Source organism: Typopeltis vanoorti, chromosome 2, assembly GCF_054136105.1.
Source record: "Typopeltis vanoorti isolate ZY-2024b chromosome 2, IOZ_Tvanoo_1.0, whole genome shotgun sequence".
Taxonomy (NCBI): Eukaryota; Metazoa; Arthropoda; class Arachnida; order Uropygi; family Thelyphonidae; genus Typopeltis; species Typopeltis vanoorti.
In genome coordinates this window covers 10,315,787-10,333,595 of record NC_143550.1, presented here as the reverse complement: position 1 = coordinate 10,333,595, position 17,809 = coordinate 10,315,787, and the positions used below count along the sequence as shown (strand labels likewise).

The 17,809-nt window shown below is 31.9% G+C and overlaps 1 protein-coding gene across 1 annotated transcript in view; it reads right to left on the bottom strand.

Moving 5' to 3' along the window:
- Positions 1 to 17,809, bottom strand: part of LOC150108813 (transcription factor LBX1-like) — a 183,988-nt gene that overhangs the window by 129,895 nt on the left and 36,284 nt on the right. The gene's annotated exons all lie outside the window — the stretch shown is intronic.

The window sequence follows — 17,809 nt, the reverse complement described above, 5'->3', positions numbered from 1 at the left end:
GAGACATTACTTACAAGAGACAGCGAGCGAGTGCATTATCAAGTCATATCCTTTTCTCTGCTAATCCTAATGATGAACACCAAAGTCACAAAGTCTGCTGGGAAAAATCTACTAACAACTTCCGTTGTAGTGACGAAATAGAGAGAAAAATTGTGGAATCTAGAGAAATCATCTTCAATCCTGTTCATCTAAATAACAACTTAAGCTACAACCTCCCAGACAGTCAATCAGCTGTAATCATGTACTGGCGTTCACGTGATGCAGCAAGCACGCACTCTTCCAACAATGCAACAAACGAAAGAAGAGCTTCAAATACAACTACAACGTTTTCATGCTAATTATGTATAAAGACTGTCTGTGTTGTTCATAGTCTTTTAACCATTAATTTTTACTTAAATCTCGGTTCTAGTCATTTAATTCTTCATAATATATATATATATATATATATATATATATATATATATATATATATATATATATATATATATAGTCTATTATCTCCTTATATATTGTTTAATATTATATATATATATGTCTGTTAGAAAAAGGTAGAAAATTCTGCCAAATAGATAAAGACATCAACAATTGGACTATTAAAATATGGAGGGAAACAATTAGTAAAAGAAATACTCGATATTCTAAATACAGTATTTAAAGGACTGTTTTTTTATCACTGCTTAAAAAAAAACGTACCAATTGTTTGGCGAAAGAGCCTAAAAATAATAATTAAAAAAAAAAAGGAAACAGGGGCAGATCTACAAAACTTCAGAGGAATAAATTTTCTTTGCACAACATTAAAATTATTATACAAAAATAATTGAATTTGATTGAATTATTTGTTGAGCAACACGGATCTTGAAAAAAGAAATCTACAATACATAAATATTTATATTAAAGCAAATAATAGAGCAAATAATAACTATTGGAATACCTTGAAACTGTTTACCTGAGTTTTATTGATTTGAACAAAGCATTTGATAAAACAGAGGAAAAGGCATAATAACCACATTAAAATTAAGAAAAAATATCAGAACATATTTCAGAACTAATTAAGAAAATATTTACAGATAACAGTTCTATAATAAGTACAGAACAAGGAAGACTGAAGAAATTAAAATAACTAAAGGGATTAAACAAGGTGACTCAACAAGTCCCGCCTTATTTAACTTAGTGATGGATATAAAAAAATGAAAAATTAAGAATAATTGAATATGCTCATGATATAATCTTGCTATCAGAACACAAGCATGATTTACAACGATTACTAAATGCATTCATTAATGCAGCACAGAAGAAAATTGTGAAGATTTCAACAGAAAAAATAAAGCTGACATTTGCTGGAGACTATAAGATGTAAATTACAAGTCAAAGGGAAATTGAACGAGTTGATCTGGAATATTATCTGGAATATAGAATAATAGCATAAATAATGGCACACAGCTGTCATTCACTGGGAGGAAAACATAAAAAAAATTGATGGAGTAACAATTACTAAATAAAATCAAGAACTTCAAAATCAGAGGAATTTGTAATATAGAGCCAATAAATGAATGGATCAAAAAGGAAAAGAAGAATGGAAAAATCGTAGAATACATGACAAGAGTTGGCTAAAAAAAAACAACGACAAATATCTGGGTACCAAAAGGAGGAGAAGCAGGGAAAGACAAAAGCAAAGATTACGGGATGGTCTCGAAAACAGTAGCCGCACTGCCCAGAGAACTACTAATATGCTTATTTCACTGTAGCGTGAGTATTTTGTATAAACTGCTTAGAGACCATCCATGTTACACTATTAGTACCAATGTAGGAAGTTTGATAAAAAATCATTGCTTAAAATGACATTTTTATTTTTGGAAGCAGATTGGAATGATGTCGCATTACAAAAGGCGTCAAGAAATGATCAACATCATTAATTAATATGAAGAAGAAAAAAAAGAAGAAATTCTTTTGAAGAAATTAAAAATAAAAAGGTTCTGAATAGAATCCCACTGAAAAGACTCGTTTACTGTTTTCCTCCGCTCATTTAATTGATTATGATGAAACTTTTAGTTGCATTTATTCCTGACATTTTAAATGCAAAAGTTTAAAAACTGCGATATGTCTGAAATTATGTAGTAACATGTGAAAAAAAAAGAGGGATCAGAGTCCTGAAACACGTGTGAAATCGTTTAAACGAGGAGAGATTTTTAACAAATGTGAACACCGAGAAACAGAATGTTTATCCTGCAATACACATTCTTTCACATTTAAAGTGGTGCTTTCTGGGAAAAGCTGACTCTTATTTTCTCTCTTGCTCTTTGATTTTTATGTGAATCCCTCTATTCGACCAGAAGTTGTTGACTTATAATACACTGAGACTCTGGGTGCGCCGATGATCTCTAGAGCCCTACTCTAGTGCCCAAACTCTGAAAACCAATTCTTCCAAGCTTCTTTAGGCCTCCAAAATTGAGAGTGGTGGTCTCAGGCAGGACTATGGCATTCATCAACCACGTAAAGATCACGAATATTCATTTCCCATGGATGGAAAAAGAACAGGTCGTCTTGCTCCAACCGGCCAAACAGACATGATCATAATTATAGAATTATATTTAAAATTTTAACATTAAACTTTGAATTAATATAACACTGACTAATTATTATTCAATATAAACTCCCGAATTAATACTACTAACATTCTCTAAAACTGATTAATATTATAAAAATACAATTTTTATTTTAAGGGCTCATGTTTTCTTCAGATAAGGCCAACAGCCTATTACATCATGCAACTTAGTTTATAAAAACTTAATTCGGATTATGATAGGATGTTCATCCTATTAAACGCAAAATTAGAAAAAGTAATCCATCTGCTGATTTACTTCAATGTGTGTGTTTGAACCCCTTTTCGCCACTTACAAAATATGTGTCCATCGAGCAGTCGTTGAAAATATTCTGTTATTAGCGAATGCTCGAAACGAGTCCATGCCCGACCCTCCCCCCAGCCATGCTTTTATTTAGTAATATATCACAATATATCACATACTCTGGATTTCAGTGTCTAAACTTACAACAGCGAACAATAAACATGATTCTTCTTATTTAACTGATTTTTTAAAATTTTTATACATTACTTAAAATCGCTATTCTTCAGTTTTCTTGCTATTCGAAATAAAATATTCTCGGGCTTTTCATCCCCAGACAGGCAAACCAACCAGAAGAATTAACTTACTTTAATAGAACGATGTCTGTTAATATAAGAAAGAGAGAAAGAATAAATCTAGTAGCAAAGTAGTCTTAAGCAAACAGGCCGCTATGGCGTCTTCGGAAATAGAATTTAACGCCTGTTATATATATGTTACAGAAAATACCCTTGGGTATATATTTTCTTTTTGGGGGGGGGGGTATATAAGTTTCGAAATGAAACCGAGCAAGTTCGCTTGTAAAGTTCTGTTTATTTTAAAATTAACACTCAGCACTATTTCTGTTATTCTGATCTCGAAATAACAATTTTTCGAAAACTACATCGTAGAGCCTTACGTTTCCAAAAAAAAAAAAAAAAACCTCTTAAAACGACTATCAAAATCGTAAGAATTGGTAAGAAATATGTTTGCTCGTTTTCTTGAAACTGCACAAAATACTTGCGCAGCTTCGATCAACTGCCTTATCGGACATCAATATTTTTTTTAAATTTTTTTTTTTATCTGGAGTGGACCACCAACAATTAAAAATTCAGGTGAGCTGATTTTTTTATATTAACCTTATATTAGCAGACATCATTTTATTTAATCCTGATTCCTATCTACGATACTTTTACTAACCCAAGGTATCCCCTATAATTTTAACGTCCTGTAATGAAAGGGATTGTCATTGTGAAGTTCGTAATTTCACAAAAAACTGTTAGGGGGAAAGTTGAAATGATGTGGAGTTTTACAACCAATATATATACAATATATATATCTGAAAAAATATATGTAATCGCCGAATTAAATATATGCAGTTTATTTCTTTCGAAGTGCAATGTAGCAGGTATATCTATCCATCCATGCAACTCGATCTCTCGGTTTGAAGAAAGAGAGAGAGAGAGAGAGAGAGAGAGAGAGAGAGAGAGAGATTATTCCAAACAAACAGCCACCTTCGACTAAATCGACCCTTGTTAAAGAAACTTCGTTCATACTTAAGTAACGCAACGTTTTTAATTTGCTATTTGATACGTTGTTGCATTGTACAAATAAATTATCTCTATTTCCATGATTGCTGGTGTTTTATAATGCTAATAACCGATCCACGTGATTAATGAGCTGTGCGGTTCCCTTTCATGATGAAATGTAGGCTTGCCTTGTCTACAATAACTGATCCCTGCTTAGTTATATGACATCAGATCTTCACGTGGCTACGGAAACGAAGGTTTGGAAGCTAATCGTTGGTTTGTATTATAAAAGAAAGCTCACGAACAATTGTTCTCAAATGAATCTTGTAGAAATGAGGTTTGCTCACGCAATCATGAATATTAAAAGATCCGCTTCAAAGTTCACGTTCTTCACGAAGCCACTTTGTGTCTAAATATGCTAGCATTTTATCCAGCGACTAAAGCAGAAAATTACTGCCCTTTAAAAATGGGGTGTAACTACATCTTTTGAGGTATATTAAGTGCATATCTACTATTGTGCATGCAAAAATGGCTGCAAGTTATTCTAAATATCCTACTTTAGGAATATTTCCGTCCATTGCTTAGTTGTCAAGTTTGAAATATTTGTGTCGGCGATTTTTATTTCCATCAATCTCTTTTCAGATTAGTTTGTCAAATCATGCCTTAAACACTCTTCCATGTGGCACCCTGACCTTGTTGAAGTTATATCTAAATGTGGGGAAACATCACCAAGCACGCTCTCGGCTGTATAAACCAACAAGCAGATTGACACATCTCCGCCCAGCAAATCTGTAAGTGAAATCTGATCCTCCGCCTTCCTGCTCGTAACCACATGTGGCGCAAATCACCCTCTACCAAATTCTCTCTCTCTCTCTCTCTCTCTCTCATGGAAGCTTTGGTTGGGAGTCCCATAAGGGACTGTCGAATGAAGGGCTCGTTCATCGTTAATGTTCTGCGCCGGCTGTTGAAATCAAAAGAAGTGGTGAGAGTTATTTGTCAGGCAACATGTGTAATGAACCACAATGGCATAAATAAGTTGGTAAGCAGATGGATTTGGAATATTTTAATTCCAATAATATTGACAAGTTGTAAATATACACTGAACAATGTGTAGAGGGATCGAAGAATTAAAGATTGTTAGAATATTCATCATGAAATTATAATTAATTTCTAACTTTGCACTTCAAAGAGCATGAGCACACACAAAAAAAAGCATAGCACTGTATTTAAAAGAAAATAAAAAAAAATTCTTAAAACCTGGCTTTTCGTAAATAGAAAGTACCTTAATGGAAACTAATAAGGAAGCAGTTAATTATTTGACAACAGCGACGTAGCAGAATAATCAGAACACACACATATGCACGCACTCACACAAAATAGGTCTCTTCATTTTGAAGTTATTTTGTGTACTGACCAAAGAACTGCTGCTAAAATGCCAGACTCTTATGACGTAAAATATTCTAATTAATGAATAGAGAAAAGTCATTGTTGGATCAGATTACTCCTCGTAGATTTAAAGCTCATAACAAAGCTTAATTAAGTCTTGAGCTTAATCAAGGCTGATCCTAATTAATACCACTTCATTGTCACTTCCTATCATTCTACTCAGGGTCGCCTGTTTCGAGAATCATGTTTTTGAATGTAAACTCGTACATTAAGTATAGAACTCCTTTTTTTTTCTTGAAAAGATGAGTGTTATACGCATCTTTACGTAAATTATGAGAATTAATAAATAAAAGAAATGCTACTGAATAAGAGCCAAGAAAGCTTCTTTTTAGGGACTTCATTAATGAAAATAAGGAATATTATAAATCCATCCTTATTTCATAGCCGAATGTATAGAAACGTAAAAAGTTTCGAAAATAGAAAAAACTAATGAGAATACAACCTTCTCCGTCGGAGTTGCCTTGGCTTGCAATATTTAAAATACAAGAGCTCTGTCAGGAGTCAGCATATTCGCCTCTTTTTTTATAATATCCTCTGTTTCTGTTCATTTATAATCGGCGAAATGAAGCCTTTTAGGCTCTTCGCAAATAATTACAATTACGCACATACCGAGAGTTTACTTATGAAAAAAATAAATTTGCTGTGATATTGAACAGAAGATGCTTGCTCTCTTAAGGGTCATTCCTAGTTTCTGATGAGAACCAACTGTTCGAAACAAAGTGTAGGGTAGTAAAACCTAGAATGACTTATAAAAGATGAATATACGAGTTCCTGGAGAATGCTCGTGTCTTTTAAGTGGTACCAGCCAAGACAACTCCAAAGGCGAGGGTTGCATTCTTGTAAATTCTCAAGTCGATTTTAGAATCTTTCTAAATTCTGTACATTCGTCTATGAAACAAGGATGAACTTATAATATTCTCTATTTCTATTAAAAGAAATACTATTTCCAGATATTTTTTGCATCCCCTTTTTTCATTTCCACCTTTTTACGATTCATTACAAAGGAAGACATATTCTCATCGAAAGAGTTGCGCAACACGGCGACTTCGTTTTGTTCGAAAATGAAACGGCAGCTGAATGGACGAAGCAATGTATTCCTTTGGAAGGAGAACACTTGCAAAATGTCAACGTGTCTGGACACTTTCAGGTAGTTCCACATAATTAATTATAACAATAATTAAAATAAATTATCTTTGTTATCAGATTTGCTCAATTGGAAAACAGTATTTGCTAAAGGTTTTCAAATGCCATGTAATATGAAAGTGCAAATTTATTTCAAGCATTTAATGAGCTACTTTTGTGCTGTCACTATTATCCCATAAAGAAAATTTTAGTTAAGCATTAATGTTTTTCCCAACATTATAGAAAAATAAAACGTTTTTTAATGTTTACATTAAAAATGTACTTGTTAAGGATTTACTAAGTAGCACATAATTTCTGTACCACTTCAATACTTGGTAAGAAGATTATCTACTGATATGTGATTTCTGTACAATCTGACTGTCATGTCCAGATAGCAGTGGTGGTGATGTCTGTGTTTAAAAACTTCCGTCCCTCTTTCAGTAAAATCATCCATTACTTGTGTATGCGCGCAAGAGAAGCTCACTAAATAAGCCTTTTCCTTACATCTGCAAAAAATACCAGCAGTGGAAATCGACTCGCCGTTAGTCTTACAAGTACTTACTACTATTATGTATTTTTTATATAGAAGGTTAGCGGGTATGTTCTACGTCTTTCATTCTCATATATGTAAGTTGAATATGGATTTCAGAATGTGCCTTATGAAATAAATAAACATGATTATATTTTGCATTGCATTATTCCATTAAAAATGCAAATATGATATTCAATTTTCTATTCAAATTATCTAATGTAGTAGGGTTGGCAAAAAAAGTGACAGTGCAGTTCATTGTTTCTTTGATCATTTTCACGTGCATTGCTTCTTATGTTGTTGTTCTGTTATATTTCAATTCAATTATATTGAATGTGAGGAAGTAAAAACTAGTGGAAGCGGAAAAGGAAAGATGGTTACATTTTTCTTCGTTGGATCCGAAGTCGTTTGCCATGTGAATGAAGATTGCCTTTGAACAGGCCTCGTGATATGGTTTTATGTGCTCTCATGCAACATAAAGAATTGTTCCAAAAATGTCTCCGTTTCCTATCAAAGTGTTTGATCTCTGATGACTGAATTAACAAACAGTGATATTGTTCCTCTGATTGATGCAGCATGAGGGATGGCATGCCGAAGAAGAAGAAGAAGAAGAAGAAGAATACTTCAGGGTTAATAATGATTAACGGGAATTTTTAATTTTCCGTTTGCTGTAACTCTTGACGCCTCCGTTCGTTGCTTTTAGTTTCGGTTCTAGTATTTTACATTTGTCGTGTAAGTGAACATTACAAAAGATAAAAAAAAAAGCTCAATATTGAGCTTTTTTATCTTGTGTAATGTTCACTTACACATAGGTGATAAATGTTCTGCCACCTTCACCGTGTCTGCCACAGTGAAACTCTGCAGCGCTATATTTACGATATTTCGTAGTACGACGATTTCTTTACCACTATTTATGTTAAATGTAATTGCTTTACTTTTGTTACACTTAAAAATCCTGATGTTTATTGTTAACTAGTTTGTACTGCGTTTAGAAAATAGTGAGATGCTCTGCCTACGTCCTTTCAGTTGTTCAGCGGACACTTTAATTACCTCAGCCGGTTAAGAGTTGTCATAAGTGACATACAGGAAGTTGCTCACAAGAATACAGAATGAGAGTATCACCAACCATATCCGATTGCAGCTGCATAACAAAATTTAAAATTCGAAACTCCAGACAAAGACTATCAGAAAAGAATTCTTCACTACCTCTGCCACCCCTAAAATCAACAGTAAAATCATACTCAGTCTTTCAACACAGGTTATGAATTACTAATAAAAAAATTAAAATATATTAAACGAATAAATAAATAACATAAATTCCAGTCCATAAATAATTTTACAATATTGTTCGATAGCAAGTAAAATTTCTGTGTGATAGTTACTTGAATAGTTTTCTTTTCACTGATGTTATATTATAGAGCCGTCAGTATGTAATTATTTTCTGTTATGGAAAGTGGGAATCTTGCATTGACACCCACGTACAAGGGAATACGTTTTATGTATCATATTATTACTGATAGCAATATTAAATAAAATATTAATGCAAATGTGGTATTAAAAATAGAATTTTTTCCTTCAACTATCTTTGCTGATCAATTTTAAATGAAGCTGCAACTAAATCTATTCAGAGAGCAGATTTAGTTGCAGCTTCGTTTAAAATATGATATATAAAAGCTTGCTACCACCAATAAAACCTAAATTGCATTTTTAGTCAATGTCAGATCATTGAAGGAAAGATGGAAACAACAGAAGAATTCAGCTAATATCGTTTAAGAAACAAAGAAAGGACAGGCAACAGGACCATTTTTTCCCCATCTATTATTCTCCTTTGTTCTCAACAGCTGCATATATGGAAGAGAAATAACTTACATTTCCAGCTCTCCGATTAAAACTTCCCGAACACATATACCCTTATGTAAAGCCAAAACTTACTTTGTTTTATGAGAGAACAACGAAATTTTATCACTTGTGCCAAATGAAAGAGTTAACGCTGTTCCTAATAGGGAATGCCCAGACAAGAAAGTGAAATAAAATGACGAGAGAGAGAGAGAGAGAGAGAGAGAGAGAGAGAGAGATTCTATCCTTAGATTGGAGAAAAATTTTTATTCTTAGAATCGGGAGAAATAAACGTCGATCATATTCACAACTAGTTCACTGATTGACAACACTCATATAGCTCCTTCTCCAAATCCTAAAATTATTTCATTTCCAACAAGCAAAGTTATAATGTTTCCTCTCGAGATATAGTAATAATATTCTAAATGTTGAAAAATATTCATTATTATTATTATTATTATTATTATTATTATTATTATTATTATTATAAACCCACTGAGCTTGTTGATTCTCTATAGTTTGAATTTTCAACACAACTTTCAAAAATCGTTTTTTTTAAGGATCCTTAAGATGATTGTAGTAATTGAAGACAATACAATAATATCTAATGAATGATAAAAATAATATTATCTTTCAGTCCCAAGATCCATACGAGCATATGTATGCCAGTACAGTCTTTTATCTTTCATTTTCTCTATTTCATTGTCACTCTCTACAAACAACGAAGGCCTTGCTTTAAAAAGAACTCTACTCATTTGTATTCAGACAACTGTGAGAAAAGTTAATGGTTGCTGTTATTTATTGCTGCCACGGTTAAGATGTTTATCTTTTGGAAATATATCTCTTAATGAACAAAGTGGAAGTAATCATCATAAATACCCTTCGGGTAGACCGCATAACGCATCTATGAAACTGTGACAGACAAACGGCGGACCCAAAACGACATCCGAAATATCTTGCAGACAGCGCACAACACAGCAGAGCTATTTTCCACATCAACTGCTGGAATACTCCACAGGATATGAAGGTGTCTATAAATAGATATTTCTTAAAGGAAGCATTATTGCTTCTTAATAGCTTGCAATTCTAGGCAACTGCTCGCAACTCAGCTTTAGCACAGGCTCGTTTTATTTGACTGAGGTTACACTTTATTATTATCATTATTATTATTTCTCCACACACACACACACACACACACACACACACACACACACACACACACACACACACACACACACACACACGCGCGCGAGAAAGAGAGAGAGAGAGAGAGACTTTGAAAGACAATTACATGCAAGCTCTGAACTCACTATTTCATATACCAACATAAGAAGTATAAAGAAACACTGGATCTCTCTCATAGCATTTATTATACGTATAATAGACTGATACAGACGTACTAATACCAACAGAAAGTTATTTTCTTTAAGTGATACAGAGGCACATGCATACAGTGTTACCAATTTTCACCGCTACACCAGGTGTATAAAACACAGAAGAGGAGTAGCATTATGGCATTCGTTAAGGAAGGTTGGAATGTTCAAAGTTGTTCAAAGAATGTCCAACCAACTTTGAATTTGACGCGCCGAAATACTAGTGTTAGCAGTCAGTGCTAACAGATCAAATTATTATTATTATTATTATAGAACCGAAAGGCTACATGATCAGTTATCTAGGAGATTAAAAGGAAAACACACGTAAGTATATACTCAAACGCAATCAGTAAACAATAATCCCACGGTCTTCACAAAAGCTTAATCTAACTTCGAAGACGGTGGGATTATAACGCCACATTATAATTCTCTTATCACGAGTAACATCCAGATCATGTTACCGTAACCGTATAATCTATAGAAAAGAATCCCTTAATGATATTACTTATTCTTATGACAATGCGTTTCATCCCTGGTTACATATACTTCGTTCTGTTTGTGCATATGATAAGATTATTTGAGTATTAGTCTATTTATAAATACTTTTGAGTCTTAGTCATCTATAAATATACTTTAAAACTAAAGTTATCTTTAATATTTAACTAACACCTAATTTTATCACTACTAGTTAATTTACTTAGTAAAAATTATAAATTATTCTTTTTATCATTAATACTACTGTTGCTGATATCATGTATATTTATCTAAAAATGTATATTGTACTGTATGTTTGTTAATGCCCTTGTAAATTTTCTCTGAACATTAACAAAAATGTTTCATGTTTTCTTTAACTGTTACACCAGAACTAATCAAATTCATACTCTGAATGAGGTGTACGTTCTGCCTTAACGAAATAATGTTTTTTCGGCGTGAATATGCATATGGCAGTCCTTCATAAAAAAAAAAATCGCATATTTTATGTCAGAAAGTGTTGTACTGTATATGCTTTCCTACAGTAATAAAACAGTCAGAGACTGACCCTAACCCTACTGCCGAAGACATTGCTTAATATAAGGAAGAACAACCTTGTTTTAAAATTCTCCTTCATTCTTGGTGATTTAATGTTAAAATTTATCTGGAGAGTATTTTCATATTTCATTGGATTTGCCCGCTTCATCTCTTCCCATTTGGTTTACTGCTAAATTCCCTTTATACACGAACACGAACAGGATTCAAGTTTTTCTAATCCAGAAGACTTTCGCAGGGGGGGGGATGTGATATTTTAGCGAACATTTACATAATAAAATACGGATGAAGTGACTGAAAATATTTTATAAATGCAATCTCTCAAGAGCTCTGTTTAGAAAATACAATTTGAATTAAATTAACTGAAAACAACATAAAAAGATGCAAGACAATAAACAGAATACTTTCTATCAAGAAGTGTAGGCTGTAAATTTATCATTGAATTCAATGATGCAAAAGGAAATGAAAATGAAAAAAGGAGTGATTTATGAAGAAGCAAGCGATATTAGATAGAAGGAAGTAAGCGAAACATTCCACAGAAATCATTAGGGCGTATCAAGTTTCAAGCATCCTTCTACCTAAGTAACTGTGTGTATTTTTAGAGATCTCCATATTTATCTCGTACCGGGGATTACATACTCAAATGGCAAACTGCTCTTTCAGAGAGTTTGGGATTTTCTGTTTAAAAGGAGAAATAAAGGTGGCTTTCTTTTTCAAACAGCAAATATATTAAAATGCTCCCTTCGAAATATATATATACATATATATATATATATATATATATAAAATATATTATATATACATATATATATATATACATATATATATATATATATATATATTATATATATATATATATATAAAATATATTATATATATATATATATATAAAATATATTATATATATATATATATATATATATAATATATTATATATATATATATATATATATATATATATATAATATATTATATATATATATATATATATAATATATTATATATATATATATATATATATATAATATATTATATATATATATATATATATATATATATATATATATATATATATGTTATATATATATTCTGTTATATCTGTTATATATATATATATATATATATATATATAATATATATATATATATATATATATATATATATATATATATATATATATATATGTTATATATATATTCTGTTATATCTGTTATATATATATATATATATATATATATATATAATATATTATATATATATATATATATATATATATATATATATATATATATATATATATATATATGTTATATATATATTCTGTTATATCTGTTATATATATATATATATATATATATATATAATATATTATATATATATATATATATATATATATAACAGATAGTCTTATTGGGTATATTGGGTTCATTGAGTATAACCCAATGAACTGATAAAAATAACTTCAATAAGACTATCTGTTTTGTTTTGTTTTTTGTTTTTTTTACTAATACTATCTCGAATAGCACAAAAAGATTGAGATCTTTGCTATACTTATTATCTTTTCATATTGATTATAAATATTTCTGAAAATTGTAATTGACGACCTATTCAACAGTCTCTAATTTTGATTGCTGCAGACTACTTACTCTTACAATTTCCCTCTACTTTTTAAACTTGTTATGGGAATTTTATGTCTGTTGATTACTAAGGTTTGGATTCTTCTGTTTTGCATTTGAAAAGAAACTGAATTTCTGAAGAAACATGTATACGCTCTGTAGATGGGCGAGGCTGGTTAAATCAGCCTCGCTTAAATGGATCTCCCTTTAACTGCACCTGAAATTTGCTTAAGAAAAGCATATTGAAAGAAAACAGATAAAGCATCATGGTATGGGGATTTATCTTTTGAATTCCTATATGGAATGTCGTAGACTTTCTCTTTTATCCGAGGGATATAATGGGTTAGTTATTGGCTTACAGTAATACGGGAATCCTATTTAGTAGAAATCATGCAATAATGCTTGAGATTACTGATTTTAAAAATTATGACGACATAAAATTGAACATAAAATTAGCAGAATATAAACTACGAAAATAAGAGCAAAAGAAATCATGTAATATTACTACTACTATTAATAATAATTATAATTATAATTATTATTGTTATTAATTATGCAAATGCAACAGCAAAAAACAAAATGTCTCTTAGATTTATTATTTGCTACGGAGATAAAAAAAAAAAAAAACGCTGCAGAACTTGCTTTGTGCACGTTTCGAAAAATATTAAGATAGATGTGAAAATAAGCAAACACATGATGGACGCCCATTGCCATCTATCAAGAATACCCACAGTCTATTTATTCAGAAAGAAAGAAGCATACGAGGCCCGGGACGAATGCTAAACCGGAAGGGACTCCGGGACTACAGTCGGAAACTGGGACAGACAGCTCTGCAGAACCGGGACGTATGGTCACCGCAGTCATGGACGAACTGGTGTCTACAAACGATCGTCACCGATGTTAATGCTGAGTGACACGTCACGCCCGCAGGAAACTTACACTCCTACGAGCTCGCAGAAACTGCGGTTATTCTTTCTGGTATCTAACATGGGAGGCCTGAAATCGGTAATGGCACCGAGAAACTTTGCTGGGAAGCAAGAAATCCCCAAAATAAATTTAATCGAGGGATTTGGAATTGAAGATGAGTTAGGTGATCTTATATGGAGTTAGCGGAGTTTCTCTTCCGGAAACTCAGCTTCTTTTATTTATTTTTTTTTTCACCATGAAAAAAATAGACTGTGTTCAGGAAGCATCTGAAATTTACAAACATAACACATTCGCTTCATGAACTTATGATCTTTATGATTACTCTTCGATAATCATAAACAACAACAATATCCACTTTCCAGTAGTACGCAGATATTTCCTAAGCTGAAGTAGATTCTCTATGATTTTGCTAATAAAAATGGTTATACACTTTATAAACTTTTTAAAAATTTTATACTATAATCTACTATATATTATTATATAAAGCACCCTATTAGTCAGCAACAAAAATTCAGCTAAACAAAAAATATTCTCCGAAATTTGAGCATTGAATTATAGATTGCTAGGTACATTGCTAAACTACTGAGTCACCTGAGCCTAAACGTATGATATGCAAATAGAAGCTTTATTAATTCTGTATTTTAGACTTTTCTAATGTAAGACAGAAAATTCTCGTAGATCATTTTGTAGAATATTACGTGCAATTCCATCATAAATATAAAACAAACCTCCCAAGCATTCATTTATAGAGAAGGATATCTCGTTTTTGTTTGTTGCCAAACAAAGAGGATACAGTGGTCCCACAAAAAATTCAGGAATGTAGAGGAGAGAGTGTGGAAGTCGTTTTATGTGTCTCACGCAGAGTTGGATTATAACAGCAGCTTCGTGGACGATCTTAGCGCCTCAGTTCACTAATGTTGACGTTAAAGCGCTCGGATCTAGTTACAATGCCACCAACTTCATAGAGCTAGTTTATAGAAGAGCATAACATAATTTCTGGGGAGTTGAGCATTTCTAGCATAGTTTTCATTCAAAGGAATGTCCCTGTCTGTTAATACCGCGATAACCGCTTCCAAGACGTTTACATTTTGGTGATTAGTTAGAGATCTGCAATCTAGTCGTTGTGTCGTCAACAAAAATTAGAGGCCCAATAACACCACAAAATCATCTCCTGCATAACATGTTCTAATAAAGCAGCATGCGGTAATACAGTTCTTATAGCGAAGGCTCTGAAATGGTTGATAGAGAGGACCTTCCTTTGGCTATATTAAACGATTTATTTCCTCTGCCTTATGAAAAGCATGCCGTATGACGAATATCCCGATGATGGGCCATATTAAAGATATTATGCATTCATTTCTTCTGTTTGGTACGCGTTAACTTATATGAATATCTCTTCTCCCTCTCTTCCGCCATTAGTTTTGGAGTGTGTATAGTATGATGTCGATATAGATAATGATAGTCGTTTTAATATACAGCTATTATGATGAACATAGAATTTATGAATAAATAGAATTTCTTTAGACAAATTAGCCAGAAAGCTCTCAAACAGCTGGAACATTTACCAACACTGCTCCTTTCTGTTCCTTTTCCCAACCTTTGAAGAAATTCAGTTGATGACCAATCGCTTTCATTCCAGCACACGGAATCTAGTTAAATAACTTGACAGAAAAGTGTTTTGCGGATGTCTATAAGGTATAAAAGGCAGTGAAATATGTATGTGAAAATGAAGAAGGGAAAATTTATTTGTATATAATATAGCACAGTCGGGTTATTTTGTTGACCTCGTGTGGTAAAATTATGTGGCCAAGTTTTAAGCTTTTAAATTAAACTGTTTAATCTGAGATATATACCATCGATTTAAGTTGTTCAAGAAACCTTGAAAACTTATCAACTCCCCACCCCACACACCCTCACGGAGTTAATCCCAATATATTCACAAATTAAAAATATGAAATTAAAAATATTTCCGGATTCTTTAAGCAATAAAGAATAAACCCTGACATCAGAATGATTATTCCAAATCTGTGTTTTAATTTTAAACAATAAAATACAGATTGGTATTATTTCTTAGAATTACATGCAGTAATAATCTTGGTCTCCTGAATCGTCACGGCAGTAAGGAACGTTATAATAGGTCATTGAAAACATGACTCTTAATTACGATGTTCTATTGTTAGCTGTGTAAAAAAGGAGAAAAACGAGAAAGACTGGTTAGACTAGAATCTGTGGGATTTACGTTTTCTTGCTTCTTAGTTTATTAGGTACGCCGTTGTGGCATTAGAAAACGTCAATGGTGTTTTACACTTAATTCGTGCATTTCATATTACATAAATTTTGCTACCTAAAGAAAATGTATAAGTCGTGTAATAAATGTCAACATGTCTTCGATTTTATAAGATATGAAACTTTTAATAACCTCCCGTATTTCTCCTTCCTTCGTGAAATATTTGATGATACCAAACTGGTCTTTTGAGTGAAAAGCTTTAGTAACTGATTTTGTAAAACAAATCTCCATTATCCATTCAATAAATGGACGATTCTTTTGCTATCTATCAATTATTCATTGATATCCGTTAATGCAATACGGTTGTCCCGAAATGTTGACGGTCCTAACTACTGTTCTATTAAATATGCAACTTTCATTACAGATATAAATATCCCGAAAGTTATTCATGCAAAGCATGACTACCTTAACTCTTTTGCAAAGAACTCAGTTGTTAAATGCATTTTAAAGGCTAGAAGTTGGGAAACATTTTCGGGCAAAGTTTTCACTTTTACTGATTTATTTGGAATATAATTAAATCACAAACTACTGGAGCATTTGAGAAATTCTTTCTCTCTCTCTCTCTCTGCTCAACATTTAAAACGAAAAAAAATCCTATAGCCTCAGATTTACTAATATATTCTAGAGAGTAGCGGATTCCAATTTTTTTTAATCTATAACGTAGCACATACCATTCAAAACTTCAAAAATATATATGCTGTAAAATTTCTTGATTATTTAATTTTTTTAACTGCCAAGTAAACAATAAAATAAATTAAATAAATAAATAATCATAAAATTGAAACAGATGAAAAAATCGGCTTTCTTTCGAAAGTTGTAAATAATAAAAAAGTCAAATCTATACCCTGATAATTTTAGTGAAAATCTTTGACATACTCGTTATGCTCATGTGCTCAATTAAGCTGGATTTATTCTGTTGAAAATGACTGCGTTTATTTAGAAATATCAAGCTATGATTACTTCTCGTATAAACGAGAAATAACCATAATTGTTTGCTATTTTAAGCTCATTTGCTAGTTACACTTCCATTTTATACCTCTCGTTTATACTTATATTTTATACTTCTTGTTTACTACTTTTAATTGCTCAGCATTCCACAGTTTAGAAACACTGTCTGCGAGATTGAAAACCAGTGAATAATATTTACGACATTGATCTGAATCGCTACTCCCGTCCAAATCCATGAGGTAAAGCTTACACTTAACAATTCCAGCACATTAATGGGATTATATTGATCAGGTGCATATAATAAACAACTAAGTTATACCAACTAGTTTCACCAACTAAGTCTGTTGGCATCTTCAGGGTACATAACTGATGTAAGGCACTAAAAAGTAAAAACTGTTACAAACTATAATCAACCGATTCCAATTATATTAAACAAAGAACAGAGCGCGTACAATACATTCATAGAGCGTGGATGATATCACTTGTTGTTATTTAGGAACGTTCTATAGTTGGCGTTATAATTCAGTTCTGGCGAGTTGAAGGATCTGATAAGGGTCTTCCAGATCACGGGCA